Source organism: Cynocephalus volans, chromosome 16 (assembly GCF_027409185.1).
Source record: "Cynocephalus volans isolate mCynVol1 chromosome 16, mCynVol1.pri, whole genome shotgun sequence".
NCBI lineage: Eukaryota > Metazoa > Chordata > Mammalia > Dermoptera > Cynocephalidae > Cynocephalus > Cynocephalus volans.
In genome coordinates this window covers 72,461,277-72,474,814 of record NC_084475.1, presented here as the reverse complement: position 1 = coordinate 72,474,814, position 13,538 = coordinate 72,461,277, and positions in this window count along the sequence as shown.

Below are 13,538 nucleotides of genomic sequence, written 5' to 3'. Positions count from 1 at the left end.
TTTGTGCCCTTACAAGGGGTCTTCAAAACGTTCGTGGAAAGATTTGTATTCTTTTTAATTCCATTTTTAAGTACCCATTTTCAAGAATCCTTGTATTAGTGAATATATTACTAATATATTACGTTTATGTGTGTTATGGACCCAACAATGCATTATATAAACATTATTTTATTTTATTTTTTATTTTTTTATTTTTTATTTTTTTTTTTAATTTTATTTTGTCGATATACATTGTGGCTGATTATTGATCCCCATCACCAAAACCTCCCTCCCTCCTCCCTCCCCCCTTCCCCCCAACAATGTCCTTTCTGTTTGCTTGTTGTATCAACTTCAAATAATTGTAGTTGTTATGTCTTCTTCCCCCCCCCCCCGGTTTGTGTGTGTGTGTGTGTGTGTGTGTGTGTGTGTGTGAATTTATATATTAATTTTTAGCTCCCTCCAATAAGTGAGAACATGTGGTATTTCTCTTTCTGTGCCTGACTTGTTTCACTTAATATAATTCTCTCAAGGTCCATCCATGTTGTTGCAAATGGCAGTATTTCATTCGTTTTTATAGCTGAGTAGTATTCCATTGTGTAGATGTACCACATTCTCCGTATCCACTCATCCGATGATGGGCATTTGGGCTGGTTCCAACTCTTGGCTATTGTAAAGAGTGCTGCGATAAACATTGGGGAACAGGTATACCTTCGACTTGATGATTTCCATTCCTCTGGGTATATTCCCAACAGTGGGATAGCTGGGTCGTATGGTAGATCTATCTGCAATTGTTTGAGGAACCTCCATACCATTTTCCATAGAGGCTGCACCATTTTGCAGTCCCACCAACAATGTATGAGAGTTCCTTTTTCTCCACAGCCTCACCAGCATTTATCGTTCATAGTCTTTTGGATTTTAGCCATCCTAACTGGGGTTAGATGGTATCTCAATGTGGTTTTGATTTGCATTTCCCGGATGCTGAGTGATGTTGAGCACTTTTTCATATGTCTGTTAGCCATTTGTATATCTTCCTTAGAGAAATGCCTACTTAGCTCTTTTGCCCATTTTTTAATTGGGTTGCTTGTTTTCTTCTTGTAAAGTTGTTTGAGTTCCTTATATATTCTGGATATTAATCCTTTGTCAGATATATATTTTGCAAATATTTTCTCCCACTCTGTTGGTTGTCTTTTAACTCTTTTAATTGTTTCTTTTGCTGTGCAGAAGCTTTTTAGTTTGATATAATCCCATTTGTTTATTTTTCCTTTGGTTGCCCGTGCTTTTGGGGTCGTATTCATGAAGTCTGTGCCCAGTCCTATTTCCTGAAGTGTTTCTCCTATGTTTTCTTTAAGAAGTTTTATTGTTTCAGGGTGTATATTTAAATCCTTAATCCATTTTGAGTTGATTTTAGTATACGGCGAGAGGTATGGATCTAGTTTCATTCTCCTGCATATGGATATCCAGTTATCCCAGCACCATTTGCTGAAGAGGCAGTCCCTTCGCCACTGAATAGGCTTGGTGCCTTTGTCAAAGATCAGCTGACAGTAAGTGTGTGGGTTGATTTCTGGATTCTCTATTCTATTCCATTGGTCAGTGTGTCTGTTTTTATGCCAGTACCATACTGTTTTGGTTATTATAGGTTTGTAGTATAGCTTAAAGTCAGGTAGTGTTATGCCTCCAGCTTTATTTTTTTTGCTCAGCATTGCTTTGGCTATGCGTGGTCTTTTATTGTTCCATATAAATGTCTGGATAGTTTTTTCCATTTCTGAGAAAAATGTCTTTGGAATTTTGATGGGGATTGCATTGAATTTGTATATCACTTTGGGTAGTATGGACATTTTCACTATGTTGATTCTTCCAATCCAAGAGCATGGGATATCTTTCCATCTTCTTGTATCCTCTCTAATTTCTCTCAGCAGTGGTTTGTAGTTCTCATTATAGAGATTTTTCACCTCCTTGGTTAACTCAATTCCTAAGTATTTTATTTTTTTGGTGGCTATTGTAAATGGGCAGGCTTTCTTGATTTCTCTTTCTGCATGTTCACTATTGGAGAAAAGAAATGCTACTGATTTTTGTGTGTTGATTTTGTATCCTGCTACTGTGCTGAAATCATTTATCAATTCCAAGAGTTTTTTTGTAGAGGTTTTAGGCTGTTCGATATATAGGATCTAAACATTATTTTATAAAATTGCTTTTCATATCAAGTGAGAGAAGAAAGAAGAAAACTATGCACTTTTTCTCTCTTTTGTAATTGCATAATGACTATTACTGGTACTCTTTATTGTACATTTGAATTATCATCTGCTTTCTTTCAGTCTGATGAACTTCCATTCTATTTCTTGTAAGATGGGTCTTGTAGCAACAAATTCTCTGTTTTTGTTTACCTGAGAAAGTCTTTATGTTTATTTTTGAAAGCTGGCTTTGCTATATATTGGATTCTGAGTTGATTATTTTATGCTTTGAGCACTTTGAATTTGTTGTCCCACCACCTTCTGATCCCCAATGTTTAGGCTGATAAGTCAGCTTATATTATTATTAGGGTTTCCCTGTAAGTCTTTTAGTTCAAACTTAACTATTAATCCCTAGTTGTTAGATTTCCAGATTTCCCCAGTATCATTCACTGGATAATCCATGTTTCCCTCTCTAAATTGAAATGCCAGGTTAATTATATATTAGAGACTTTATCCTGTGTCCATGCTTTATACTACTAATTTCACTGTTCTTTGTTCCTTTTTTATAAAAAAAATATTTTTTATTTAGTTTGAATATAGTTTATTGTAATCTTTGTGCTTCCCCTATTGATGATTCAAAAGTTTTACTATCAATCATGTTTTATTTTTACTATCATTGATAGTAAAATACTATCATTTGATAAATAATGAAGAATCTAACAAGGATTAATAAGTAAAACTAATATGTTACTTAAGTGCTATTATCACAACTGCCAAAGCCTTATTTGATTTCTCCTGCAAAGGCAAATGGTTTTGGAATATGGAATGACACGTGTCTAAAGGGTTACTTGAAACCATTCAAAGTTTAAACTGCAGCTCTTAAAATATAATCTGGATTTTTTTTGTTATCCCTCCTGTTGCTTTCATAGACTTTTATTAGATCAGTCCCAGAGGTGATCGATACTGATTAAAAACTATGAGCCTCATAATAGAGGCTCATTTCAATCTATAATCAGAAGAATTTATGTTAATACAGAAATTCTCAAAGAAAAACATGTCATCTATGAAGAATGCTTAACAAATCTGAACTGGCAGTCGAACCACAAAGAAAATTTTAAGAGGATCATATTCTGACCACAGACTTGTATGCTTTGAAAGTCAATCATCTACTATGTAGAAATACTGTTTTCAGATATTTTTTATGCTCTGAAGACCTTAGCCAGTACACTTTCACTTACAAGTGAGGATAAATTGTCCCATTGCCTCTTGAATGACTGAGACTGCTCCCTTATATGTATAGCCAATTTAAGAATGATTGGTAATCTGTGCAAATCCCAGTTTTACTCAATTGTAGGTACTAAAGATTTGAAATCAAAATCAGATTCAGATCTGTATCATTGTTGACTAGTGGAAACCAAATTTGTCTAAAAATAGGGAGACCCATTTTCACTAATTAAAATATGGAATGCTTTGAATTTCCTAGGATTTGTAACTCGTATATTGGGTGATTATCTCTAATAACAAGCATGTGATGCTTCATGCAGCCTTTCTTTCTCTAACATTCCAGGTCCTACTGTGTAAAAAGCCCATGTGCTTAGATATTTTTAATGTTTTTTTTTTTTTTCCCCTTTGCAAGGTAAATTTGGTCAAGCTATTTTTGAGAGGTTGTATAGTGTCATGATAACATAAGTTCTAGTCTGAGGTCACTCACAGTAACAATATTGATTTTACTCTGTGACTGAAAAAGTAACATATATTCACAAAATATAATTTCCCCAAAATTAAAATTAATGTAGATTTTTGTGAAGATGAAATGTCACCACAGTTAAGGTTCTTAGAACTGTGCCTGACTCATGGTAGATGCTTAATATACGTGTGGTGTTTTTAAAATATGTACTCAAATTATTTAATGATCGTTTGACAATTGGGTGGAGACAAATTTCCCTATCCTTGAGTGTGGCCAAAGTTAATGACTTGCCTCTGATGAAAAGGATTGTAGAAACATCAAATTCTGGTTTCTGAGGCTAATCCTCCTGTCAACACCCAAGAAACTGAGGCCTCCTGATAAGAGTAGAATGGTAGTGAGCCACGTGTATACATCTAGCCAAGCTGCTTTTGAACTCCTGATTCATAGAAAATGTGAGAAAATGTAAGTTTATTGTTTTAGAAAACTAAGTTTTGGGGTCCATCTGTTATACAGCAGTAGATAATTAATCCAATGACTTAGCTATTATTGGCATGATTTTCTTGCCAACATTTTCCAACTAGGTCTAGAGCTGCTTTTTTTAGCACTTGGTATTTCATGCCTAACTGCTGGTGGACATCTTTAGAACCCAAACAAAGCATTTCTGTTGCTCCAAATGATTCCAGTTGAAGTTGTCCAATTCACCAGCTTGAACCTCATGTGCATTGACCTTTCCCCACCCAGACAGATTTTTTTTTTATTAAATTTTTTTTCCAAACTTGTTATTTGGTAAATTTATTTACTTCTTACAAAATATTCAAAACTTGATTTTCTAATCACACTGCTATATACCTGTACCTCATCACATTCCTGCCCATAGTTTTACTGACCTCCCCCGCCTTATATTTAGTATGTCCTGTCCAGACAAGTGATTCTTTTGACTCCCAAACTTTATTAATCAGACCTCACTAATGTGTCATTCTTAGAACAATACATCTGCTTCCTCATAAACAGGAAACTGATTTCTCTTTGATATAGCTCTAGAAACTCATTTACCTACGTACGTACTTTAGTCAAAGTCATAGCAGACCAACATAATATGCTTCTTTTTTGAACATTTTAGTGTGTGTGGCTATTCACATTTCTGGTGGTTCATGTTTACAACATGATCAGTCTCCAGTACCTATATTAAAACTTTGTTTCAACGTCAGCATCCACAAACCCCCAAATATGCTATATGGTCCTGATATGTCTAAGGCTACAATGTTTCATGTTAGCAGCACAGGATCCTCAAGCTGCTCTTCCCCACTTCCCCCAAATATTTTTCCTGCCATTCTGTCTGGCCAGGATCTTACTGAAGACAATCTGACAGCAAAATATATCACTTCATGCAGGTGTTGAACAGGGTATTATAACTGGTTTGGCTGCAGCATGCCCCACAGATTATTCACCATTTTTTTCTCTAATTACTGCTTCTTAAAAGAGAATTATTTTATTGTTCATAAAGTCCAGATGCTGTGGGATCTTCTCCCTGTGCACACCTTCAGGCTCATTTACTGCTACTTGACCCCTCAGTGTCGATGAACTGTCCACACTTGTGTTCTTTTCATTATGCCATATTTATGTATCATGCCATTACCCTCCCAGGTGGCTTTTTACTAGATATTCTCTTTTTCTGGAATTTCATTACATTGGCTTCCATCACTTTGCCAAATTAACTATCACTTGCATTGAACATCTAAATTTAAAACATTGGAGAAACTATTCCGGACTATCCAAGCTGGGTTAGTTACCACTGTTATGCTCCCTCATAATACTCTATACATTTTTTCCCACAACATATCTTATAATCATAATGAAATAATATTTTGTGGTGAAATAATTATTTCAGAAATGCATTTTGGCACTATAGACTGTTAACTTTATGAAAACAAGAATTTTAAGTACCATTATTTCAAGTGCTTCTCGAGCATCTGATAAAAAGCCTGACATGGGGAGAGCTAAACTGTTTGTTAAATGAGTAAAGTTCTTGGTAGAACCTTCAAAGAAATTTTTAAGAGAATGTATTTTCCTCATGTTGAAAAAAATAATCTAGAACAACAAAAGTTTTTCTTTATGGTGTATCTGCTTTCTCTCTCATGTGATTGGATTATAAATACAGACAATTCTAGAAGAAATATTGTTTACCTGAATGTACTACATGGGTTAATAAGTGTTCAAAATTGCTCTTAAAGTAGGAAGAAGAGTGTTGCACTACAGATTAGTAAAGTTTTAGGAAGAAACGCTAGTAAGTTAAAAACTTTTACTACTTATCCTCTCTGCACATTCCTCATGAAGGAGGGGGTCTAGCAGGAGCTGAAAGCACATTATTTCAGATATTTCCTTTTTTAAAAAAGGCATGATTTATTACTCATTTTATTTTATAAACTCTTGGAATTTTTTTTGAACTACTTTTATGGGCCCAGACATGAAACCATTTAAATAGAAAGATAGCCTATAAATACAGCAATTATGAGTAATATTTTAATATCAGTCCAGACTGATAAACAAATTTATTCATTTAATATATATAAAAAAAAAAAATGGAAGTACTTCAAGCATGGTTGGGTAAATGGGCTCCAAAAACCTTCTCCTCCATTACAACAATGATAGCACTGACAAAAATTGTCAAAGCCAACTTTTTTTAGAAATATTAAAATTAACCAAAGATTTACAATAATTTGAGTAATGTTTATTCAAGAAAAATAACTGAAACTCAGTAAGAACGGTGAGGTTATAGCATTTAAACTTGCCCTACCTTGTGCTCCAGTCATCAGCTCATGATAAATTTGAAAACCAGCAGCCTCTCAGACATAGCACCTGAGAAAATCAGGAGCCTACCAGCGAATGGAGGAGATAGAATGAAATTAGAGCACTCCAAAAAATCCTGTTCCTGGAATTATCACCATTTGGCTTATCTAGTAACTCCTTAAAAAAGCTTCATTCACAAGGCTTGTCTATATTGTACCCGACTCAAATTGTGTTCACTGAAGACAGTCCTTTCCTAAGGGTACTTATTGAAAACAATGACAACAATCATTTAATATCCTAATTGTCCAAGGTGGGAATACCAGTTGGGACAAAAGAGAGGCTGTTCAAAAACTTAGCGGGAAAAAAACCTGGGAAATGAGATATCCCACTCGAGCTTTGAAAAGTTCAGATATAGATGGGAATCAAGAATGCCACGCACATGTGCAGGGTGTGTGCATGCTCCTGAAAGATATGAAAAAATCTTAGTCTCTCCACTACATGTAACATTGAGGTTCTGTGAAGCAAAGAGTGAAGGCTACGGCAGAGTTCTAAACTGCTGCAGTATGGTAGATGTGCCCAACACACACACAGAGCTCCTCAAGAAGAATGGAAGGCTTCTTAATTTAAAAAACTCAGTGAAATTTCTGTCCTATTATTGCTTCCTAGCAAACTAACCAAATATAGATTTCAGTAGCAGAACATAAAAATAGAGATTTTACATAATTGGCCAGGGAAAATCACTGAACAATCAAAAATGTAGCAACAACAATACAAAGAAAGCGTAGCAATAATAAAAAACCTAGGAAAAAAACAAAACTTGAATTCCAAAGATATCTAATCATATTATTTAAAATATTCAACTTTAACAAAAAAAATGAGACATGCAAAGAAACAAGTAAGTACATTCCATACAGGGGACACACACACCACATAATCAAGAGATATCATACCTGAGGAAGTGACATATTATACTTACCAGACAAAGAATGTAAATCAGTTATTACAAATAAGTACAAAGAACTCAAGTAAGCTATTTCTCAAGAATTAAAGGAAAGTATGACAACAATGTTATAACAAGTAGATAATGCCAATCAATGAATAAAAATTATAAGATTTTAAAATTGATATGCTGAAGAGCAGAAATAAATAAACAAATGAATGAAAATTAATGGAGATGCAGAAACTCAAGGAACACAGTTAAGTTAATTTCATATGTATAAGGAGACTCAAAAATAAAATGAAAGAGAGAATGGGGCAGAAAGAATATTTGTAGAAATAATGGCTGGAAATTTTCAGATAGAATAAATGAAAAAAGATCCACATCTACGTGAATCATTATCAAACTACTGAAAACAAGAGGCAAAGAGATTTGAGGCAGCAAGATTAAAAACAGATTCATTACATATAAAGGATCCTCAAAGATTTACAAGTGGATTATTTTCAGAAACCATGAAGGACAGTATGGAGAGAAATGACATAGACAAAATGCTTAAATAAGAAGACTGTCAACTAAAAATTGTATATTCAGCAAAACTATCCTTTAAATGAAGAGTAAATTAATATTTCCAAATAAACAAAACATGAGTAACACATTGCTAGCAAACCTGCTCCACAAGAACTACAAAGGGCTACTATGGGGAGAAATGGAAGGACAGTAAAAGAGTAACTTGAGTTAAGAAAAAAAGCAAGAAAGTGAGAAAGAAGGACCAGCAAAGGTAATCACATATGTTTGTATATAAGAAAACATAAGAAGCATTTCTGTTTGTAATTCTACTCCTATTTAATTTAAAAGATAACTGCATAAAGCAATAATTATAAACCCGTGTTTATGGGCTTGTTACATGTAAAAATGTAATTTTTTAGACAATAGATTAAAAAGGGAAGAAGCAGAGCTATATTAGAAGAAAGTTATTATATTCTATTGAAATTAAGTTGGTATTAATCCGTACTATGTTGTTTTAAATTAAGATGTTACTTAAAATTCTCATGGATAACTGTTAAAAATATAATTCAAAAATACAGGAAAAGAAACAAATTTAGATTACATACACTAGAAAATATCTGTTTAGCACACACACAAATAGGCACTAGTAGATGAAGAAAGCACCAAAACAAACAAACAAACAAACAAAAAACATAAGATGGAAGAAAGGAAATGATAGGTGTAAATCCTACTTAATCAGTAATTACATGAAATGTAATTACTCCAATGAAAAAACAGAGATTTACAGATTAAAAAATTATCTAACTGTATGCTATCTAAAAGAGAATATACTAAAGTCAAACAAATATACAAAAAGTAAAGAAAAAAATGGAAAAGATATACCATACAAACATTAACAAAAATAGAGCTAGAAAAGGTAAATCCAAACAAAAGGAGGTTAATAATTCCATGAGGCTAGGGAAGAGAAGAAATGAGGAGTGAGTTATAATGGAGATGGAGCTTAATTAGAAGGTGATGATAATGTTCTGAAATTCAAAAGTGGTGATAGTTTCATAACTCTGTAACTATACTAAAATCCACTGAGACTTATCCTTATAAATGTGTGAATTTTATGTCATGTGAATTGTATCGCAATAAAGCTGATAAAAAAATGTATGAACCAACTATGTATTGCCTAAAGAGTTGGACATATAGATAGATGATAGATAGATATGATGTAAATATGCAGATATCTAACCACAATACATGAACTAAAACTGCTTACTTACAAATTGAAAGACAAACAGACATTTAAACTATTCAATACCATTGCACAGTGCAGTAATAAAGCTGTGAACAGGGTGTACAGAGCACAACAAATATCAGCCAGTGAGACTGGCAGAGAGTTAGAAGAGATGATGTGTGGCCTGGGTCTTGAAGGATGAATGGTCTGAGCTAATAAAGAAAAGAAACAGCAGTATGATAGTGGCATGGTATGGAACTGAGAAGTGATAAACAATTTTGTAAAGAAATAGAGAAGCTCATAAAGAATAGATAATTTTATTCTAAGAATTTAAAAAGTTTAAGAATTTGGATGGGAGAGAGATGACCCAAATAGATGCTTTTCTTAAAAAAATCACTTGAAATGTATTATCTAGTAAAAATAAAAGTAAGCAAGCAAACAACAGCAACAAAACTGTAGGTAGTACCATTAAGAATAGTAGGAGATAAGGTAAAACTGAGACCTACTTCTCTGAAATCTTTTCTTTACATTTATGCCTTCTTCCAGTGACTTTTAGTTAACATTGACTTTTCTTAATGTTGATTATTGTAATTAAAAATGCATTTAATAAATTTACTATTTAGAATCTGCTAACATTTATTTTAGAAATTCTTGGTTGTACAGTTTATATTATCCCATCTTTTAAACAAAATGTTTCTGTATGGGTGATTATACAAGTTTAATTTTATTAAACAAAAATTGTTTGACATTTAGTAAAACTTTCCCTTTTTTGCGGTACATTTCTATAGCAATATCTGATATAATTTCCGTAATTAAAATTTAACCAGAGATCATAAATACAATCAATGAAGACGAAAATAAACCATTACAGATCTAAGGGTGTCTGAAAAGGAATTTATGTCTGCTCTTAATTGTTACCCTATTTAAAATTTTATTCATTAATAATAATCAGATAATACATTTCATTTATTTTATGGTGATATGCTATAATTTATAAAATTATTATATTATATGTTTAGAGAATATAAGGTCTGTTTTAAATTGCTTTATTGTAGAGTAAATTTGAAAAATGATTTCATTTGCGTGCTTTTTCTACAGCTTGCTCATGATATGATCCTAATTGCTCCAAAGGAAATTCCTTTTAACAGAAATTCCTTTTAACAGAATTGCTAAATTATATTTTTTATAAATTCATTTAAAAAATTGTTTCACATCTTTGTTATACTTTTTTACATCAAGCTGGTATCTCAGTCTTTCAGTTTTATCTTCCTTCAAATCACTAAAATGGAATATAGTCAAGTGCTGCATGCCTCAATGATAGACAACATATATGATGGTGCCCTGTTACATTATAATATCATATTTTACTGTACCTTTTCTATGTTTAGGTATGTTTGGATACGTAAATACTTACCACTATGTTCCAGTTGCCTACAGTATTCAGCAAAGCAAAATCCTGTACAGAATTGTAGCATAGGGCAACAGGCTATACCATATATCCGACTGTGCAGTAGGCTATACCAGTAAGTATGCTCTATGATGTTCACACAATGACAAAATTGCTTAATGACGCATTTTCAGAATGTATTGCTGTCATGATGCATGACTCTGTGATTCGATTAAGAAGTAATCAATATAAATAGAAGTGCTTGTATTTAAAAATAATGGCAGTGCAAATTTCACATAACAAATAGTTGCTTAAGTACTATATATCATATATCACTTTGTGTTTCTTATATAATATATATTTATATATTTTTATTTTTATACCATCCTCTAAACTTTACAAATGCCATTCAAGTTGAATATTTTAATGTCATTATTGAGACCATGTAAAGTGAGGTTAGTGTCATTTAGGTAGATAATTCTAAATTACGATGAACATAATAAATAATACCAAGTTAACTTAGATCTAAAGTACATTCATGTTGTTTTAACTACATATATACTGGCAATAGTGTAAGGAGATGGAGCCCAAGCAAGAAAAAATTGTTTTAAAAAGCAGAAAAACAGAGACTATAGTTCAGATATGCTATAGCATGTACAATTTGAGTAGGAAAGTTTAGCAAAATTGGCGATGTGTAGACAGTAAACCCCAGTAACCTGCTTGTAAATTCCCCTTGAGACCTTGGCCAAATCCTGGGATGTACAAGAGCAAAATTGCATATGCAGGTATCATAGGTGATTTAGCAGAGAGCATATGTTGAGATCCAGAGGGATTAGTACAAATTCAGGATGTTGTACAATGTGAAATGCATATGGAAACTCAGTCAGGAATGGAGAAACTTTGAAGAACATTTCAGGTATTCTGTTTGAACCCAATATAGGTCATGTTCTTTGCATAGAAGCCTCATGGTAGCAGTAGCTGCAAAACTGAAATAGACTTGTCCTTACCTCACCCAAAAGAAAGCCTTCACAAAACCAGTAATTTAATTGCTTGTCAGAACAAATCACTCATATAATTCAGAGCCTATATGCTATGTTCTCACAATGTCCAAATGTCAAGGGAAAAAATGAACAACAATCAAAAGATAAATCAGGCAATTGAAACAGACCAAGAGATTATACAGATATTGGAGTTAGGCTAAGTAATTTACCATAAGTATGATTAATATGTTAAAATAATAGAGTAATAATTGTCAAAATAGATCATTTTAACAAAAATTTATATATCTAAAAATCAAATAAATTATTTTGAATTGCAAAATAAAATTAAGAACTCACTTGATATTTTTAATTGTAGGTTCTATAAATCAGGAGGCAGGATCAGTGGATCAATTCAAAGACAGTTGAATAAAAAAGCATCATAATTATAAATATTAAAATTTATAAATATTTTTATAAATATTAAAATTTATAAATATTTTTATAAATATTAAAAATTGTAAATACAAAAATCATAAAATATTAAAGTTCAAGATAATAGAAATTACAGAATATATTGTTAGAAACGTGGAATTCAGTCAAAAACTCTAAAGTATGTATAATTCAAATCCTAGAAATAATAATATTAGAGCATGAGTCACAAGCAACATTTGAATAAATAATGACTTATTCAATGCATAAATTGTGTCCCACCAAAGTTTATGTACTGGAAATTTAATCTCCATTTTAAAAGTGTTAAGAGGGTAGGAAATCTGGTTATGATATTTGAAATTTGGGGTATTAAGAGTTGATTAAATTGTGAGAACTATGCCCTAGTGAATGGACTGATCTTATCCATTCATGGAGTGATGGGTTGATGGTTTAATGGGTGGTCATGAGTGTGGTTCTGATGGCTTCTTAAGGTGAGTGAGTGAGGATTCTAACTCTCTCTTGCTCAGCTCATTCTTACCGTGTGACACCCTGATCACCAAGGAATCCTGCAGAGTTCCCAGCCAGAAGGCCCTCATCGGATGTATTCCTCGGACTTCTGACTTCCTAGCTTCCAAAACTGTAAGAAATTAATTTTACTCCTTTAAAAATTAACCAGTTTCAGGTAGTATGTTATAAGCAACAGGAAAAAACTAATACAGATATAAGAGAAACATCACCCCATAGATTCAGAGGCTCAGAAAATCCTCAAGAAAAAAAAAAAAAAAAAAGCAAGACCATAGCAACACATATCATAATTAAACTGCTGAAAAATGGACAAAGAAAACATCATAAAAGCATCCAGGAGGAAAATATCTTCTGGGAGGAAACAATAAAAATAACTACTGATGTCCAGTCCAATTATGATTTTCCACTTTCTCTTTTCATAGATCTGTTAATTTTCACCTTATATAATTTAAACCTATGTTATTTGCCTCCAAATTTAGGATATTTGTATCTTTCTGTTGACCACTTTATTACTGTAAAATTATTATATCATAATAATTTTTGTACTTAGGTCTCTTTTACCTGACATGAAGAGAGTCAACACAGCCTATTTTGGTATATATTTTTCCTTTCTTGCAGTTTCATTTTTCACATTTGTATTTATATTTACAATGTGCTACTTAAATTTGCTCATAGTTCAGCCTTGTCTTAAAGTGTACTTAATTTGGGTTAGTTTCTGCATTGTAGTTTTTTTAAAATTATTTTTCTTTCAACCCATATATTTAAAGTTGTTTATTATAAATAGCATATTATGTCTTTTTACCTCTATCTTTACCTCTGTCTCCCTTATCTGTATCTTTAATGGGTACAGAATGGACTATTTAGTCCATTCATATTTAATGTTGTTATTGACATACCTGTGTTTAAGTCTACCATCTTGCTGTTTGCTTT